Source organism: Aquarana catesbeiana, linkage group LG05 (assembly GCF_042186555.1).
Source record: "Aquarana catesbeiana isolate 2022-GZ linkage group LG05, ASM4218655v1, whole genome shotgun sequence".
Classification (NCBI taxonomy): domain Eukaryota; kingdom Metazoa; phylum Chordata; class Amphibia; order Anura; family Ranidae; genus Aquarana; species Aquarana catesbeiana.
The window spans coordinates 556268282-556287048 of record NC_133328.1 but is presented as its reverse complement, the minus strand read 5'-3'; the positions used below and the strand labels follow the sequence as shown (position 1 = coordinate 556287048).

Sequence of the window (18767 nt, the reverse complement as noted above, 5' to 3'; positions counted from 1 at the left end):
TCTGTTTCAAATGTTTTTTTTTTCCTTGTCAAAAGAAGTTTATTGAGTATACAATGTTATAAAGATACATAAAGTAAGTTTACAAGGATCTATAAAGTAAGCTCATTGTTTTACAGTAGGGTTTATATAGGTAAATATCATGAAATTTCAAATATTAAACATTGGGTTCACGTAAACCTAAATTAAAGATATATATCATTTCCTTAGTTACTTTTGTAGGTATTTAAATGATTTATACCTACTATACATATTGTTTACAAGTAGAGTGTATATAGGTCAAATAAATTCTGATAATGAGCTTTAATCGTAAGGTGGAGAAAAGGAAAGAGAAAGAAGAAAAAGGGTTGAAAGGAAGAGGTATGGTCCACAAGGTTGTCCCGCTCGTCAGTTTATTATTCTTTTTAGTTCTCTTTGAAGCCTTAGAATGGGTGTCTCTGTAAGTCATTTAATCTGTTACCATGGCAACAGGACAGAGTCATTGAAATTTGACAGGAACTGTTTTATCCAAGGATGCCAAAGTTTTTCAAATTTTGGAATTTGATTTTGATCGATGGCTACCATCTTAGCATGGGACATTGTATTATTCATTCTGTGAATTGTTTCTGCTAGTACCAATGTAGGAGATTTCCATGCCTTGGCCACTGTTTGTTTTGCAGCCGTTATTAGTTGGATCATAAGTTTGAATTGAGAGAGTGTTAACCATTCCGGTTTTAGATTAAGTAAAGTTAAATATGGATCTGGTTGTATTATTTTTTTAAATATTTTAGATGCAATCACGAAGACTTCCTTCCAGAAGGTTTGGATTACTGGGCACGTCCACCATATGTGTAAATATGTGCCTATTTCTGGGCATCCTCGAAAACAAAGAGTTGAGGTATTAGGTGAATATTTTGCCACTCTATCGGGTACAAGGTACCAGCGAGTTAGGACTTTATAATTTGTCTCCAGTGCTAAGATGTTGGGTGAAGATGACTTAGATGTGAGCCATATATTAGACCAGTCCGTGTCTTCTAAAGTTCGTCCCAGGTCCTCCTCCCACCTCTGAACGTAAGAGGGTCTATTAAGATTTGCTACTCCATATAATTGATTATAAAGTGATGAAATTGTACCTTTAGCAAATGGATCTTTTGTACAGATTGATTCAAAAATGGATAATTGGGATAATGGTGTATCCCCCCTTTAGGAATGGTGTATAGAAATTTTTGATTTGGAGATATCTAAATATCTCAGAGTTTGGTAGATCATATTTTTCTCTAAGCGATGGGAATGAAAGGAATGATTTAGATACTATGAAGTCATTTAGTGTCTGAATGCCTGATGTTGTCCAAGCTTTAAAAGAATTTGGGTAGATCCATGCCGGATAAAAGGCCGGATTTCTGATAAAAGAAAGGAGAGGATTGTGTGGAGATTGTAACTGATATTTGGTTTTTAGTTTATCCCAGAGAGATAAGAAGTGTTTAGTTATGGGATTATGAATTTTAAAGCGGTCTTTAGGATCAAGCCATAATAAATTTGATATTAATAGAGGGTCATTTTCTGAAGCCTCTATAAATACCCATAATGGGATTTCCTGTTTTGCATGGTATTTGGTCAGACTGGCCAAATGTGCTGCTCTGTAGTAGTTAGTAAAATTAGGGTATCCCAGGCCTCCTTTATTTTTGGGAAGATGTAGTGTGTGTATAGGTATACGTGGTTTAGAAGAGCCCCATATAAACAAAGTTGCTCTTTTTTGTACTATTCTCAAAAAATAGGAAGGAATTGGAATAGGGAGGACTCTGAATAGATAAAGCAATTTGGGTAGAATAGTCATTTTGATTGCATTAATCTTCCCTATCCAGGATAAAGGAAGTTGCGACCATTGTTTTATTAGATTTGTGATCTGTCTTAATACAGGAGGATAATTGGTTGAGAATAAGTCAGAATGAGATGCTGTTAAATGAATTCCAAGATATGGGATTGATTTTTCTGCCCATGTGAATGGGAGTGCTGCCCTAGCCGGGATCAATTCCATGTTTGTGAGTGAAATATTAAGCACTAGGCATTTCTTAGGATTAATCATAAGGCCGGATAGGGCTGCAAATCCATCAAGAGCTGGTTTTAAGTTAGGACCAGAGACCTGTGGTGATGATAGAAAAAGTAATATATCGTCTGCAAATATACATAATTTGTGTGTAATACCTCCTACTTCAATGCCAGTTATAGTTTGGTTTGTTCTGATGTATTGGGCCATGGGTTCGAGTATAAGGGCAAATAATAAGGGAGATAATGGGCAACCCTGTCGGGTACCTCTTTCGATATTAAAGGCTTCAGATTTGTATCCAGCATATTTTATATAGGCTTTGGGTTTATTATATAATGCTTTGATCCATGTTAAAAAGTGGGGTCCAAAACCCCATTTTTGTAATGAATATTGCATATATTGCCAGGATACTGTGTCAAATGCCCTCTTAATATCGAGAGATAGAAAACATAAAGGGATTTTCCGTTTTTTAGCAATATGTGCCAATAACACTGCCCTGCGTATATTGTCGCCTGCCTGTCTATTTGGCATGAAGCCTACTTGATCTCTATGTATTAATTTTCCTATAATGCTATTGAGGCGTTTTGCTATTATTTTTGCTAATAATTTAATATCGAGGTTTAACAGAGAGATAGGCCGATAATTCACACAGGAAGTATCATCAGAAAGGGGTTTTGGGATCATACAAACAATTGCCATTAGTGTTTCTTGCCGAAAAGAATGTCCATCTAGAAGTTTGTTAAAAGTTTCAGTGAGAATGGGAGAGAGTATTTCTGAGAATGTTTTATAGTATAAAGCCGAGTAGCCGTCTGGGCCTGGTCTTTTGTTAAGTTTTAGGTCTTTTATGGCGTTAGCAACTTCATCTATAGTTATAGGCTCATCCAAACTGCTTTTTTGATTCTGAGATAACTCAGGTAAGGTTATTTTTGAGAAGAAGGATTCAGCCTCTGTAGGATTAAATTCATTGTTTGTCTTGTATAAAGTTGCGAGATGTGAGTGAAATTTATGGACTATTTTAACTGGATTACAAGTGTAAACATTTTTTGATAATTTCAAACGTATTGGTTTGAAAGATTTGTTAGTTGAATTTAATGCCCGAGCCAAATATGTACCTGGTTTGTTTGTATTCATGTAGAAATTGTGTTTGGAGCGTTTGAGGGATTTATCAACGGACTCAGTGAGAAATAGATCGTATTCCAATCTAGATTTTTCCAGATGAGATTTTGTACTTTGAGATGGATTATCTTGAAATGATATGTAGGCTGCATTAAAATTGAGTTCTAGTTTTTTTGCTAGATTTTTGCGTTCCCGTTTAAATAGTGCCATTTGTCTTTGTATTGTACCACGCAAGACAGGCTTATGAGCTTCCCACAGTGTTATTGGGGAGATGTCTGTTGTATTATTAATTGATATGTATTCCTTTAAAGCTTGTTCAATGGCCATCTGATGTAGTGGGTGTTTGAGCATTATGTCCGGTAAGTACCACGTTGGGTCATGCGCTTTTGGTATGGCTGAGGCTATAGTAGTGTATACTGCATTATGGTCAGACCACGGAATCGGAATTATATCTGATGCAATAATTTCTGGTATCATTCCTATTGTTAGAAAAATATGATCTATTCTGGTGAAGGTTTGATGAGGGTGCGAGAAATAAGTGAATTTATTTTTCATTGGGTTACTTTCTCTCCATGAATCTACCAGATTGTATTTGGAAAGAAGTTGAGAAAAAGGTAATCTAGAGGTTATTTTGGATGGTGTAAAAGGTGATTTATCTAGAAATGGGAGGAGGACCTGGTTCGAATCCCCACACATTATCACTGTTCCTATTTTGTGTGTATTAATCACTTGTAATATATGTGAGAGGAATGGTGTAGGTTGTTTGTTAGGAGCATAGTAGGAAATCACCGTGATTGCTGTATCCATTATATAACCCATGAGTATCAGGTATCTACCTTCTGGGTCTTTAATTTCTGATCAAATGTTTTTTTTTTTAACTTTATATATTTTTTGAAACATTTTTCATTATACATCATAACATACATTTCCCCATCACCCCCTCCCACTCCCCCATCCAATCATGGGAAAAAAGAATACATCTAAGGTGTGAATTTCTTCAATGTTTGTTGAGTGGGGGGATACTATTGTCTTCCACACTACTCAATTCCATTACTCCGATCTCCTCTTCCAGCCCCCCTACACCAGCCAAACAACCTCCAGCAGTCACAGCCATTCATCTCGTCTTCCCATCCAACACCTTTCGTCTCATTTACTCTACTCTCCCATTTCATTAGATCACATCCGGCCTTCCTTATGCTTTTACCCTCTCTTTATTAAATGTTATTGCCTCTTGCATCCAACCAGGGTTTCCAGATCCTGTCATATTTCTTTAAACCGCCTTGTCTAATATATGTCGCTTTTTCCTTCAGAATTGTCTCATTCATGCCATGTTCCCATTCCCTGCTGGATGGAGGCAGAGCTGATTGCTATCTCTGGGCTATCAATTTCCTTGCCTGAAATAAGTACCGGTATCTTAAGATGGCAACTTGAATATTTCCTGGGTTTCCCTCATCTTCGCCTAGGACAAATAGTTTGACATCCAGGCTTAGGGAAACCCCAAATACAAGATCTATAATTCCCAATACCTCCCTCCAAAAGCGAATCAGCTTTGAGAATCTCCAAAACATATGGATTAAATCCACCTCTGTTTCCCCACCCCTGGGGCAGCTAGCATCCAGCTAGCATCCAGTCTAAGGCCGAATAGAAAAGGTTTTTGTGGGGCATAATAGGCTCTGTATAATAGAAACAAGTGTGAGGGGGAGGGGGAGAGCGAGACTGTTTCAAATGTTGATATATGCAACACAGAGCACAGAGTCTGGAAAAAGACCTGGGTAGACCAAAGAGGACTCCGTAACAACAACAAGAACTGAGAAGAAAGCGAGCTTCATAACAAGAAGAAGAAGAACAGAGGCGCCACTCTAAGTGCAATATTAAAAGAAAATTTTATGGATTTTTAAAAATTGGTACTCACAAGGGTACATTGTAATCAGGCATGTAGGTAAAGAATTAGTGCTGCCGGATGTCCCGTGAGTTGTGTCCGATCAGGTCATTGGATGGCGGTGATCTCCATATGACAGGCTGAGCTGCTCTGTGCTGATGCTTCCTGCTGCTGGAACGCACAATAGTAACCAGAGGGACGGGATCGCGGGTCTGTGTAAGGATAGGCGACGCGTTTGCAGAGCTACTCTCCTTCCTCAGGCCTAGCATGACCTGTGATTGGTCAGGGCTTATATGATCAATGGATGCCGTTGATTGGTAAAGAGAGCAGTCAGTCAGACTGAAGCCCAGAGCTATACGGCACAAGACTAATACTATTGTATCTGATGTAGGAATAAATAGATAATATGGTAATTGTGTGTCAAGTGCAATGTATTTCATAGGAATGCACTATATCTATATGTGAGAACAGCTACAACAAAGTAAGACCTCTGTTAAAATTCATTAAGCAATGTATATTTTTTATGCTTGTCTGTATTGGAAAGTGAGATAAGAATGGAATATGAAAATGGGAATAATAATAAGAATACAAATACAAATAGAAATGAAAATAATGAAAAATAATGAAAAATGTAAATATGAAGATAAGAATAAAAATAAAAATAAATATAAAAATAAAAATAAAAAAAAATAATAAAATAAAAATAATACATGTAAAAATAAAATAGAATAAAAATAAAAATAAAATTAATAATAATGAAATGAAAATGTATTTATATTAAAAATTGTGGGGAATAGATGGTAACTGAATTGTGGGGTGATGATCCAGTGAATGTGGTGACAAACACTAGTCCATTCAAGGAGGAAAGAACATGCATGATAGTAGTAAAATGACACCTGGAACCAGAAGGCAAAAGGCAAGTATAGAGGAGGTGTAAAAGAGGGATCTGATAAACAAATGGACATGGAGAATGAGGAGAGCAGTCAAATTAGGCTACTCACCTCTATCTCCTCATTTAAACCTCCAGGGGCAAGAGAGTCCAAAGTGTATATCCAGTACAGACGTTTAAAACGCTCTGCCAGTGGGAACGTACCTGGAATGGACTCAATGATCCAGACTTTGAGGCCAGATGAGGAATGGTCATGTTTTTTGAGGAAATGGAGGGGAACACTATGGGTGTCGTTTCCTGCCTCTACGAGGCGGTGGTGTTCCCCAAACCTTTTCCTCAAAGTGCGTATGGTTCGGCCCACATAATGTAACCCACATGGACAAATTAAACAATAGATAACAAACTCTGTGGAACAATTATAAAAATGGTACGTCATAACAAGAAGAGGATATGGGGCTCCATAACACCAAGGAGGGTCTGTGAAAGAAGGGGCACCTGGTTTCCTACAATCATTTGAGTAGAATCAGTTCTTGTTTGTTAAGGAAATCATGAACTATATCCCAAGCGACGTAACTTTTTAGTGTATCCCTATTGCATACAGACTGTTGTCAATGCTCATTTGCTAGGAAGGTTAGGTAGCGTGTGCACGTGTGGTGTATGCATATTTGTAATACTGTGTATGTTTTATATTTGGAAGTAGCTTGTATGTACAGCATTCTTGTATAGTAAAAACACCAATACACATTAAGTATTAATCATACCAATACACATATATACACCACTACACTCTAACGAGCAGGGCCCTCTGATTCCTCCTGTATTGAATTGTATTGTACTTGTACTGTCCTCCCTAATGTTGTAAAGCGCTGCGTAAACTGTTGGCGCTATATAAATCCTGTATAATAATAATAATACACACTAGAGGGGTTTCTACTTCCTTGCTTTTCCGCAAAGTAGCCTAAAAATACAAGCAAAATAACAACACAAAGATCCATACATGACAGCAATTGTAGGAGCAAATTCTTTAAAGTAGAACTATAGGCAAAACTTTTTTTCTCATTTTGGATAGAGTAAGGGAGGGTTATAACCCCTGTCATTTTTTTTCACCATCTGTATCCCATTTCAGAGCTTTCCCTTCACTTCCTTTCCCATAGCCAAACAGGAAGTGAGAGGAAATCCCTGCAAATTAGGGGAATTCTTTGGGGACCTCCAGGTCACCAGAACTAGTGTCCCCATTGGATGATTTCCTCTTTATTACTTTTCTGGGGGCAACCCAAAATTTGTGATTTTCTTTTACGTTCACTTTCAACGATAATGCTAAACAGTACAAACAGAGAGGCTAAATCTTCTAATCAGGGCAAAGACGAGGATAAAAACCTGACAGGTGTTCTAATCCTTCTCCACCCTATCCAAAACTAAAAAGAAAAAGTTTTGCTGCTAGTTATGCTTTAATTAATTAACAAATTATGAAGGAAATGTGTAGAATATATTATTTATATTTACTAAAGCATACTGGAGGTTGTGTTCTATGTATACACCGATCAGCCATAACATTATGACCACTGACAGGTAAAGGGAATATCTTATTACAATGGCATCTGAAAATTTGAGGAATTTATATGGCAGCAAGCGAATATATTTTGTCCTTGAAGTTGATGTGGTGAAAGCAGAAAAAAATGGGTATCGCAGGATCCATGTCCACAGCCAAAAGCTTCTACAATGATCACATCAACATTAGAACTAAACTACAGAGCAATGAAAGAAGGTGTCCTGGTCTGATGAACTACATTTTCTTTTACATCATGTGGATGACCAGATGTATGTGCGTCACTTACCTGGGGAAGAGATGGCACCAGGGTACAGTATAAGAAGGCAAGTTGACAGAGGCCGTGTGATGCTTTGGGCAATGTTCTGCTGGGAAACCTTGGGTCCTGCCATTCATGTGGATGTTACTTTGGTGTTCATGCCTCAATGGGTCAGGGCCGTTTTAGCATACTGAATTTTAGGTGGGTGGTCGTAATGTTATGGCTAATCGGTGTAAAGTAATATGCATGTTGTAATAGTTAAAGTGGAGTTCCACCCCCCAAAAAAAAAATGAGTAATGTTCTTAAAAAAAAATATTTGTAGCTGCTGACTTTTATTTATTTATTTTTTTTAAATGGGAGCCCCGCTTTAATGTTTCTAGACAAATTATATTTAAAAAAAACAGTAAAATATTCTACAGTGTGATAAATGTACATGAACTTGTTCAAGGGATAATGAATTTGTGTTTGCTGTAGAGAAGCATTGCACTGTAATATAACTTTATGTATGCAGGGTCATGCCAGGATTACAGTTTGCCATATCTCAGTGTTTTATATTCACAAAATGAGTCAATCTGATTTATGGAGGTTACTGACCTTAACAGGCAATGGGGAATTATTATTTCTTTTACTACAGGTTTTCTCAGATTCCAAAAAAATCATACTAAATTATATAAACACAAGATTGTATTGAAAAACTGAAAATGTTAACCAGCAGTAGGTGTTATCTCTAAAGGGTACTTCTTCTTAAGCAATTTATCACTGATAGCCAGCATACAAAAATGTAATAAAATAAAATATCATCAATGAATTATTTTATCAATATTTTCTATTTCATATTTCCAGCAGACAGATGGAGCTCTAGGCTCCCTTTCAATATATCCTGTGGCACCTTTCGGAGACTGTGGCACCTTTCGGAGACTTCTTTTCACCTCCTGTCCTAATGGCAATATTGTCATAAGAACAGGAATTGAGGGACAATTTCCAGAGGGGGTCACAGACAGCGATATAGTGTTTACAATGGTTCTAGCGTTACTTTGCTCTACTTAAAAAGTTATTATATTAAAAGTGGTTGTAAAGGCTCAAGGTTTTTTTACCTTTATGCATTCTGTGCATGAAGGTAAAAAACCTTCTGTGTTGAGCACCCCCCCCCCAATACTTACCTGAGCCCCATCTCAATCCAGCGATGTTCACAAGAGCAGCGGCTCTCCCGGGTGTCTTCCTTCTCATTGGATGAGACAGCACGGAAGTCATTTGGAGGAGAGAGTGGGGGTGGGGCCGTGTTGGGCTCTGTGTGTGAATGCTGCTTGCTATGGAAGCACTTGGCAGGAGGGAGTGGCCTGGAGTGAAGGTGGGGGACCCGAGAAGAGGAGGATCGAGGCTGCTCTGTGGCTCCTAATAGACATTTCCCCTCACTTTTCACTAGGACTGGAACTGAGGGTAAATCTCCCAACTGGGCCTCCGACAGCAGCAGAACTTGACAGATGTTCTAATCCTTCCCCATACTATCAACTTGATACACTGACTGGAGATAAACATTAATTGATTTGTTGGAGAAAAATGTTAACTACAAGGCTGAATAGATGGAGTCCAAATCATACACATAAATTAATGACTCAGAGGCTTGACTGACATCTTCCTTCCCTGCTTTGTTAATGCAAGACCACATGGATAATACAGTGGGGATAGAAAGTATTCAGACCCCCTTAAATTTTTCACTCTTTGTTATATTGCAGCCATTTGCTAAAATCATTTAAGTTCATTTTTTTCCTCATTAATGTACACACAGCACCCCATATTGACAGAAAAACACAGAATTGTTGACATTTTTGCAGATTTATTAAAAAAGAAAAATTGAAATATCACATGGTCCTAAGTATTCAGACCCTTTGCTCAGTATTTAGTAGAAGCACCCTTTTGATCTAAAACAGCCATGAGTCTTTTTGGGAAAGATGCAACAAGTTTTTCACACCTGGATTTGGGGATCCTCTGCCATTCCTCCTTGCAGATCCTCTCCAGTTCTGTCAGGTTTGATGGTAAACGTTGGTGGACAGCCATTTTTATAGAAGAGAGAAGAGGGGGGATTGGGACTTTAAATGAGGCACATATTGAAATGTGCCTCCATCCCTATTTGCGGAAAATTGTTGGACAAGGCGGGACTTTAAATGAGGTCATGGACACGGTGAAGGAAACTAGAGTGAATGTACATGTTTATTAAAAAATGAGATGCATAAAAACCCAATCAAAAGGGAAACACATGAAGAAAAGACATTGTAGTAAACATCATTTCAATGGTACATTGCAAACACATATGTATGTGCATATGCAAAAAACGGCAAGAACATATCAAACTTGGCGTCACATTGTGGTCTCATTGATGGATAATAAATACAAACATTTCATATATATACACATGTAAAATGCAGCAGCACCGGTGGAGGGAAACCAGGTGAAAACAGTAAACATGTTGATGGTATAAAAAAGATGTTCTGGATAGAGGGTGTGTTGTAGACATGTGTCTAGATCCCATGTGACCGACGCGTTTCGTGTGAAGGACACTCATCAGGAGAAGATATTCAGGGGACATCTAAAACATGAATGAATTCTATGGTGAGTATACTGGTAATTGAACGTAACAGGCAAGTAGGGGTGAGAAACACCCTAAATACTTACATGGAGTCCATACTCTTAGGGTGTGTGGTTGACGCATGACCAGGACCAAACATGTGCATCCGTCCCGGGAGCTGGGGTATGCTGGAGTCAGCGTAGGCGAGGCGGGCTCACACAAGCCTCCCCAAGACAAAGGTGCCCAAATGGTGGTAGAAAATTATAAAAAAAGGATGATAAAAAAGAAAAAGACACAAAAGTTGGAGCGCCACAATGGACAGGCTGAAAAGAAAAAGGTATACAAAAAATGTATCAAGATGTGCTGATACAATAAGGATAAGTTAGATTAACTTTGGTCTGATGGGGATGGTGGAAGGGATGTCTGTGCCAGGAAAAAACATTGAGTGTCAATTGAAATACAGCCAACTCCATGACCCAATGGAGTGTAGTATATGTGGAGAGATAAGAAATGTACGGCAGAGACATATCCAATTCCATCAGGCCGATCAGTGGGGGATGCCAAGCAGGTGAAAAAATAAAGCACAAACCCAAAACTGGTAGTGCCTTGCTGGTCCAAAGGAGCGCTGTATTGCAGTGTGGCGTCTCTAAAAAATGGCACCTGATTGTGTGGGAGGAGGCGAGATATACACCCGATCCGCACACGTGCACGCTGACCCAACAAACCAGCGTCACCCATGCGCGGCAGGGATGGGGAGGGGCCTCAACACAGACTTTGTGTTACGGCTGCGGAGAAAACCCCCCTGTTGCCATCTGGCCGTCACTGGAGGAGAGTCGCACGCTCCCTTTTTTATACCATCAACATGTTTACTGTTTTCACCTGGTTTTCCTCCACCGGTGCTGCTGCATTTTACATGTGTATATATATGAAATGTTTGTATTTATTATCCATCAATGAGACCACAATGTGACGCCAAGTGTGATATGTTCTTGCCGTTTTTTGCATATGCACATACATATGTGTTTGCAATGTACCAATGAAATGATGTTTACTACAATGTCTTTTCTTCATGTTTTTCCCTTTTGATTGGGTTTTTATGCATCTCATTTTTTACTAAACATGTACATTTACTCTAGTTTCCTTCACCGTGTCCATGACCTCATTTAAAGTCCCGCCTTGTCCAACAATTGACAGCCATTTTTAGGTCTCTCCAGAGATGCTCAATTGGGTTTAAGTCAGGGCTCTGGCTGGACCATTCAAGAACAGTCACGGAGTTGTTGTGAAGCCACTCCTTCGTTATTTTAGCTGTGTGCTTAGGGTCATTGTCTTGTTGGAAGGTAAACCTTTGGCCCAGTCTGAGGTCCTGAGCACTCTGGAGAAGGTTTTCGTCCAGGATATCCCTGTACTTGGCCGTATTCATCTTTCCCTCGATTGCAACCAGTCGTCCTGTCCCTGCAGCTGAAAAACACCCCCACAGCATGATGCTGCCACCACCATGCTTCACTGTTGGGACTGTATCGGACAGGTGATGAGCAGTGCCTGGTTTTCTCCACACATACCACTTAGAATTAAGGCCAAAAAGTTCTATCTTGGTCTCATCAGACCAAAGAATCTTATTTCTCACCATCTTGGAGTCCTTCAGGTGTTTTTTTTTAGCAAACTCCATGCGGGCTTTCATGTGTCTTGCACTGAGGAGAGGCTTCCGTCGGGCCACTCTGCCATAAAGCCCCGACTGGTGGAGGGCTGCAGTGATGGTTGACTTTCTACAACTTCCTCCCATCTCCTGACTGCATCTCTGGAGCTCAGCAACAGAGATCTTTGGGTTCTTCTTTACCTCTCTCACCAAGACTCTTCTCCTCGATAGCTCAGTTTGGCCGGACGGCCAGCTCTAGGAAGGGTTTCTAGTCGTCCCAAACGTCTTCCATTTAAGGATTATGGAGGCCACTGTGCTCTTAGGAACCTTACGTGCAGCAGAAATATTCTTGTAACCTTGGCCAGATCTGTGCCTTGCCACAATTCTGTCTCTGAGCTCTTCAGGCAGTTCCTTTTGACCTCATGATTCTCAATTACTCTGACATGCACTGTGAGCTGTAAGGTCTTATATAGACAGGCGTGTGGCTTTCCTAATCAAGTCCAATCAGTATAATCAAACACAGCTGGACTCAAATGAAGGTGTAGAACCATCTCAAGGACGATCAGAAGAAATGGACAGCACCTGAGTTAAATATATGATTGTCACAGCAAAGGGTCTGAATACTTAGGACTATGTGATGTTTCAGTTTTTCTTTTTTAATAAATCTGCAAAAATGTCAACAATTCTGTATTCTTCTGTTAATATGGGATGCTGTGTGTACATTAATGAGGAAAAAAAATGAACTTAAATGGTTTTAGTAAATGGCTGCAATATAACAAAGAGTGACAAATTTAAGGAGGTCTGAATACTTTCCGTCCCCACTGTATATGTAATAATGGCTGAACTCAACATCTGTTTAACATTCACGATTAGGGCCCTCCTATTCCTTCTGTATTGAACTGTATTGTAATTGTGGTGTCCCCCTTTATATATTACAGTGCTGCGTAAATTGTTGGCCCTATATAAATCTTTTATGGCACACCATGTACTCCTAATGGGTTTTAATTGCCTGCAGTATGTAGTGTGACAGAACTGAAATGTTTTACAGTTTCATGATGGGCTAATTCTAATTCTCTCAGTGGGAAGTGTGGATAACCTTTCTTTATGTTTGCTGTTAAGACATTGAGATGATAAGCAAACCCTGTTATACTGTAGTGTTGCAAACCGGACATCTTGAGGCTAAGTTCACCTTTTTTTTTTCCTAAATTTCAGCTCCCCTATGCACCAATATAGCATTCATGTACTTTTTTTGCAAAAATATCAAAGCTTTCCATAAGATCTACAGACACGTACCTTACTGTCCTCCATCCATGATTCCAAACATACAGAGTATTGGTAACTGTAAGCGCAAACACACAAGTCCATATATAACAGGAGATATAAAGGGCTGAGCAACTTTGTCCATAGGGGACAGGCTGGAAGTTCAAGGGTTAAGTGGTAACCGGTAATGTAATGGTTAAAGTAGGCTGGTAGGCTAGACGGCTGCTGTCCTCAGAGAGCTGGCTCTGTGATGGATGTGAGAGGGGTAGAGAAGGAAGCGCCACCTGAGTGTAGTATTAACAAATGATGTTTAATGACACTAGGTAAAAACACACTTACAGGATAAAAACATATAAAAGGCTCATCTGTATAGGTATGTGGTCCTCGGTGTTCCCTCTGATCCTGTGGTGGTGACGCTGCAGGGATGCTGGGCTGCAGAAGGTGGATTACCAGCCGGGAGCTCCTTCTGTGGCCATCACTGCTCCTTCTGAGCGGGTAGCCTTCTCTCAACCTCCCTGCTAGCCCTCCTCCCTGGAGATCCCTCCCCTGGATACCAAACCCAGAAGCAGACGGACGACCTGTTACGTCATGCACGCTCCACATGCGCTCTACGCCGGCCCCTAGTCTCTTCCTGATGGCCACAGAAGGAGCTCTAGGCTGGTAATCCACCTTCTGCAGCCCAGCATCCCTGCAGTGTCACCACCACAGGATCAGAGGGAACACCGAGGACCACATACCTATACAGATGAGTCTTTTATATGTTTTTATCCTGTAAGTGTGTTTTTACCTGGTGTCATTAAACATCATTTGTTAATACTACACTCAGGTGGCACTTCCTTCTCTACCCCTCCATGATTCCAAACATATCTATTGCTTCTGTCTTACGTCCTTACAGATTTTAGGTTATGACACAGGAAGGAGTTGACCAGCTGACCTCATTAGCACACAGCCCTGCATCATCCACCCTCCCACTCCCAGCTGCGCGTTTTTTAAATGAAATGCAATCAATTAGTGATCTCCCTTCTCACTAAATACACAATCAGATTGCATAGTGTATGGCCATCTTTATTTAAGTACATAGAAGTGAGTGGCCAGAAACACTCAGCTGTCATGCCCCAGGCGGCATGGTCAGCATCTCTGCTGAATGACTGTCAAGGTTGCGCACACGGGAATGTCCATGACCGCCAGGTTCTCGGGACCCGGAGCATCCTGTATCAGGGTAAAAGGCAAATCCAATTGGACGGAGCTATCAGTCAACAAACCGGCGTCATGTCTGGTTCTCTCTCTCCTCAGTGATCATGTGAGGAGAGGAGGGTGAAGCTGTGAGGCTGCTTGAGTGCAGAGGTAGTGCCCAGGAGCACCCCATCAGTGCCAAGGAGTGCCCCATCAGTGCTCAGGAGTGCCCCAACAGTGCCAAGGAGTGCCCAGCAGTGCCAAGGAGTGCCACATCAGTGCCCATTAGAGCCCAGCAGTGCCTATGAGTGTCCCATTAGTGCCAATTAGAGCCCAGCAGTGGTAAGCAGTGCCCCATCAGTGTTCATCAGAGCCCGGCAGTGCCAAGGAGTGCCCCATCAGTGCCACATCAGTGCCCAGGAGTGCCCCATCAGTGCCAATGAGTTGCCCAGCAATGCCACATTAGTGCCCAGGAGTGCTCCACCAGTGCCAATGAGGAGTGCCCAGCATTGCTACATCAGTGCCAAGCAGTGCCACATCAGTGCCCCATCAGTGCCAAGGAGAGCCACATCAGTGCAAAGATGTGCCCCAGGAGTGCTCCAGCAGTGCCACATCAGTGCCCAGGAGTACCACATCTGTGCCACAGCAGTGCTCTACAGTGCCACTAAAGTGGCAATTAGTGCCAATACAGTGCCCATCAGTAAGTGGTCATCAGTGCCACCCTATCAGTGAATCCTTATCAGCAACCGTATGTGTAAAAAATGCGTAGGAAAATGTGTTTTCATTTTCTTTACACATTTTTCAGAAACATGTGGAATGAAAATCACATGTTCAAAAGACTCATTACATATGTCTCATAGATTATGTGTTGGGGTGTTTTTTTCCAAAATGGGGTAATTTTGTGGGTGTTTCCATTGTCCTGGTGCTCCAGGGCCTTCAAAGGTGTGATAGGTGTCGGTAAATTAAATGTTTAATTCATGCTCTTCGAACGCCTGACGGTGCTCCCTGCATGTTGGGCCTCCGTATGTGGCAAGGCTGTGTAAGACTGAGTTCACACCAGTGCAAATTGGAATGCGGGTTTCCCCGTATCCAAATCGCTTAGCAGGAGATTGTGACTGGCTCTCTATGGAGCCTGTTCACACATCTCCGCAACAGCTCCAGTGCGAATTGCACATGAGCCCTGTGCATATTTTGGTCCATTTCAGGTCCGAATTCAGACCAAAATTCGGGCTGAAATCAGACCAGAGATGGTGAATGGAGAAGCACCGGACTCCTGCTGTGAGCAGATGCGTGCTGTAGTGTGAACCCAGCCTAAAAGTCTCACACGTGTGGTATCGCCATACTCAGGAGGAGTAGCAGAATATATTTTGGGTGTAATTTGTGGTATGCACATGCCATGTGAGAGAAATAACCTGTTAACATAACAATTTTGTGAAAAAAATAAATAAAAATAAATAAAAAAATATTAATTTTGCAAAGAATTGTGGGAAAAAATTACAACATAAAAAAACTCGCCATGCCTCATAATAAATACCTTGGAATGTCTACTTTCCAAAAAATTTGGGGGGTATTTGTACTTTCCTGGCTTGTTAGACCCCTTTCACACTGGGGCGGTGGGTTCCTTAGCGGTAAAGCGCGGCTAGTTTTAGCCAAGCTTTACCGTCGTTTCAGCGCTTTTAACCCCCACTAGCGGCCGAAGAAAGGGTTAAAAGTGCCCGTGTTGCAGCGCTTTGGAAGCGCTTGACAGGCACTTTGGAAACGCTGCCCATTCATTCCAATGGGCAGGGGTGTTGTAGGCGTGATGTATACAGTGCTCCTACACTGCCCCGAAGATGCTGCTTGCAGGACTTTTTTCCCGTCCCGCAAGCGTGCCACCCCAGTGTGAAAGCACTTGGGTTTTTACACTGGGGAAGCATGAGAGGCAGTTTTCAGGCTATTTTTAGCACTAAAACACCTGAAAACTGCCTCAGTGTGAAAGGGGTCTAATGCTGGCCATACAGTATACGAAAAATCGTCCGAACCCATTTTCAAAAAACGGACATACGGCCGTGAGAGCAAACGATGCCATCATGTAATAACCGATAAATTGTTCAGTGGACATAAATGAATCAATTTTTTGTTCGTTTTTTTTACATATACCTAGTGCAAACAGTTTGGACGGGAAACACAATAACCTTTCAATTTATTGTTCGTTTGGCACAACATTTCCAAACTTGTCCTTCGTTTTTTCGGCTCAAAAATTTCCCAATGATTATCGATTTTGTGCCTATTAACTGGCCAAAAAACGAACAGACTGGCCAAATGACCGAATTTTGGACGATTTTTCATATAGTGTATGGCCAACAGTAGTGTCTCAAGAAATGACATAGGCCATCAGTACAATAGGTGTGATCAATTTTCAGTAATTGGCACCATAGCTTGTAGACTTTATAACTTTCACAAAACCCAAATAATATACACTGATTTGGGTTATTTTTTAACAAAGATATGTAGCAGTATATATTTTGGCCAAAATTTATGAAGAAAAATTACAAATTTGCTAAATTTTATAACAAAAACGATGAAAATACATTTTTTTTGCAAAATTTTCAGTCTTTCTTTATTTATAGCGCAAAAAATAAAAAACCTAGTGGTGATTAAGTACCACCAAAAGAAAGCACTATTTGTGTGAATAAAACGATAAAAATGTCATATGGGTACAGTGTTGCATGACTGAGTAATTGTCATTCAAAATGTGAGAGCACTGAAAGCTGAAAATTGATCTGATTAGGAAGTGGGTTTAAGTGTCCAGTGGGCAAGTGGTTAAATAACAAGCTAATATTGTAGCCCCAGGTACATACATAAATATAAACTTTATACAGAAGCAGGATTTTTGGAAATATATTGTTTCAATAAAAGATTACTTATATAGGATAATCATGCGGACATTTTATGCCTAAACATGCCTTTGAATAAGAAAAAAACATTATTAACCACTTGATATCTGCGCTATAGCCGAATGACGGCTACAGCGTGGACCTGAATTCCCGGGAGGCCGTCAGGGCGCGCGTGGAGTGCGCTGTGATCACTGAGTCACTGAGACTTGGGTGATCACCAATCCAAGTAAGGGGCCGGTCCCGGCCCCTTACCATGTGATCAGCTGTCAGCCAATGACAGCTGATCACATGATCAAAACAAAAGCTCTGTGATTGTTTTTTTTTTCTCCTCGCGCTGACAGTGTGAGGAGAAAAAAAAGCGGATCACCGGTTCACCAACAAGTGACATCGGTCCCGAAGAGGAGGAGGCAATAATGCCTCAATTGTGCTTCAATTGTGCCACCAGTACCCCCTGCCAGTGCCACCTGACATTGCCACATCACAGTGCCCACAGTGCTCACCAGTGCCACGTATCAATGCCCATGAGTGCCACCTATCAATGCCTACAAGTGCCACCTATCAATGCCCACCATTGCCACCTAACAATGCCCACCAGTGGTGCCAATCAGTGCCACCTAGCAGTGTTGCAGATCAATGTACCAGATCAGTGCCCATTATTGCCACCAATCAGTGCCCATCACTGCCACCCATCAGTGCCCATCACTGCCACCTATCAGTGCCCATTGGCGCCGCCTCATCAGCGTACATCAATGAAGGAGAAAAATTACCCTTTTTAAAATTTTATACAAAATATTAAAAAAAAAAAATTTTTTAAGTTCGGTCTTTTAAAATTTTTTTAACAAAAAATAAAAACCGCAGAGGTGATCAAATACCACCAAAAGGAAGCTCTATTTATGGGGAAAAAATGATAAAAATTTCATTTGGTTACAGTGTTGTATGATCGCGCAATTGTCATTCAAAGTGCATCAGCACTGAAAGATGAAAATTGGTCTGGATAGGAGGGGGGTTTAAGTGCCCTGCAAGCAAGTGGTTAAACATATCTAGGTAGACGATTCGCAAGCACTACAAATGAAAATAAATAAACAAAAATTAGATCTCTTTTTGTCAGAATCAGACTAAGCAAACACCTATTTACATAAGCTATAACCATAGAACACTATAGCTTGAGGTACATAATGAATGAATAATATATGTGGGATTATGCATGGCATAGGGTTTATTGTATTTATCACCCACATTCACATGTATTATCACTGAGTCTTTCGTCTTTGCTTCCATACTGTGATGCTAAAAATTCAGTCTGTCTTCTGATTGCCATCATCTTGCTGAAAATGTAAAGCTTTCACATTTGTATTAGCTTCTGGACTGTGCTTGATAATCTCCTCGAACAGTTCTACCAACAAACAAATCTATTCAAGGTGCAGCTAAGAAGCTTATGCATATTTTTCCAGACAATATAAGACCTTGTTTGATTAACTGTGGGAGGACAGCTCTCCAAACCATCATTCTGTTTGCATGAAAGATATCCTGGTTATTTTTCTTACAACTGATTT

The 18767-nt window shown here is 40.5% G+C and overlaps 1 protein-coding gene across 2 annotated transcripts in view; it reads right to left on the bottom strand.

Moving 5' to 3' along the window:
* RALYL (RALY RNA binding protein like) overlaps positions 1-18767 on the bottom strand; it is a 1862755-nt gene that overhangs the window by 273779 nt on the left and 1570209 nt on the right. The gene's annotated exons all lie outside the window — the stretch shown is intronic.